Raw genomic sequence first — 2247 nt, 5'->3', positions numbered from 1 at the left:
TCAAATGTAAGGATGAAGTGTCCGTGGTGCATAGAGGCTGTGCAGATCTGAACATGATGGTTTGGGTGGCTAAGGGGGGCTSTCACGTGTTTCTCCAGAGTCTGGTTCCCATAAAGGATTTGTTATGAAACTGCACTGACCGTGTGGCTTGCATCCAGCTCAGCTGGTTGAAGACGTGCAAAAATTGGTCACAGTCCAGTATGTTTTAGTGGTAGAAAATGATGAGGAAAAAATGTTTAAGCAATATGGTTGGTTTCCAGGCACAAGAATCTGTTGCAACAGCCGAGAAGGAAAGACGTGAACTGTAATTAGAGAGGAGCCTGATGGATTTGGCTGATTCTGAGGATGCGTYGAAGAATTTGTGGAGTGCTCTGAGTGAAGAGGCTTCAGTCTTCTTAGAGTCATTTTTCTTTGTAGAGAGCCCTGTTCCTGCTGTAGCAGTATTCCTGGAGGCGTGTTTTCTTTGGGGCATAGCACRGGGTTGTTCAGTCCAAACCGGAGGTATCCATTTGGAGAAGCTCTGCTCTGGGTTGTTAAATAAGCCCTACAGGGAAACTGAACTTTTTTCCCTAAAACTTGTGCGTTGTCTTCTGTTTAATATGATCTCTGCCACTGCTGATTTGTAATCTGTGCTTTCACCCTGAAGTGCATGTGGTTGCACACAGATATTTCCTTCTTTAAATCAATCACTTTCACCATTTTCCAAAACACTTCTTGAGTTTATTGCTTTTAGTAAAGTGTTTGGACTGTCATTATTTATTACTCGCAAAGTGCTGACAATGTGCTCTTCCCAAATGAGTCTTTATGTGGAATATTTGTTTAACAGGTTTTGCAGGGGAGGTGTCGATGTTCCCGTGGGCCAGGCTGTGCCTGCAGCACCCCAGGTCAGTGGGATTTGGGCAGCAGCCCCCAAAATCCCCACAGGGGGCTTATCTGTGAGAGGGGCTTTGCATCTGGCCTGTGAGCCTGGGCTTTGTGCTACTGATTAATTGGACAGAATTTAAAATCCTAACCAAGGAAGCTTACACCACGTGTAATTTATCTTTTTGGAGTATTTCTGCTGTTTGGCAATTTTTCSCTACTGCTTCATTATGTGCAAACTCCTGCCTCTGGAGAGCAGCTCTGAAGGATGTGAAAGCTGTGTGCTCTCTGCTGCAGCCTCCCGAGAGCCAGCCCTGCTCAGCTGAGACAGCCCCTCCATGAGCACTTCATGCTCTCAGCTCTTTGATGCAGCCTCTGCCTGCCAGGATTTAATGGGCTCCAGCTCAGCCTTCCCAGCAGCAGGATAAATTAAACTTGTTGGGWTTTTTCTATTGTTTGGTAGCTGCTTTGTCCTAGATACTCAAGTCCTCTGATCTCAATTAATCCCCATGTAGAGAAAGCTGCAGGAGCTTCATTCTGCATTAGGCCTTACATTTTGGGTTGGTGTGTGCAGTAGAGCACGTGTCCTCAAGAGCATCTTTGGGGCTGTGTGTTCAGCCAGGGAGTGCTCTCATTCAGCAGAGGGGTGCAATATCTGCAATATCTGCAATATCTGCAATATCTGCAATATCCCATCCCGTGGGGAACAGGCTGCTGGAGGCACCCACTGTGTGCAGAGCACAGAAAATGCACTGCCCTCCTCCCTTCCTGCAGCTGGGAAACTTAAATGGGGACATCTGAATGTGGAAAGAATCGCTCACTCACTTTTTCATTCTCTCCTGAGTTTGGACTTTTATAAAATCTGATCTGGCACCCCCAGTTCTCATTGACTGTTAGGAAACAGGATATTTTAGTAGCTTGGAATGAGATGAAATGTTTGCAAAGTCCATATGTTGCTTGTTTTAGAGAAAGGGTCAGGAAGGTTTTAGAAAGTATTTAAATATTTGGTTTACACGATTAGAATAGATTGTCTGGAATGAAGTCCATTACCCGAGGTGATTGTTGCCTCGCAGTTTTGGTTTTCACTGCAGTTCTTTGGATATGAGGTAGGTGTTCTGGCATCTCAGTGCCCCGACACAGTCAGAATTAGGGGCTGTGAGTGGTGTAGCTGGGATCTAAGCACTGCTGGACCCTGCTGTGGCCGTGCCTGGGAGCCTGGGAGGTGCCTCCTGATGCCTGTTCATAGATCCCCAGCAGCTTCTTTCTAGAAATGTGCCTTTTCCAGGCTCTGTAGGTAAAGTTTGCACATTGGGCTACGTTTCTTGAGAGCTGCAGCTTGATATTAACACATTTTAGGTGTGATTTATCTATCTAGAGCTTGAAATT

This window comes from Malurus melanocephalus, unplaced genomic scaffold, assembly GCF_030028575.1.
Source record: "Malurus melanocephalus ecotype Western Australia unplaced genomic scaffold, MMel_1.1 scaffold_902, whole genome shotgun sequence".
Classification (NCBI taxonomy): domain Eukaryota; kingdom Metazoa; phylum Chordata; class Aves; order Passeriformes; family Maluridae; genus Malurus; species Malurus melanocephalus.
The sequence above is the reverse complement of the archived record's forward strand: the minus strand, read 5'-3'. Positions refer to the sequence as shown.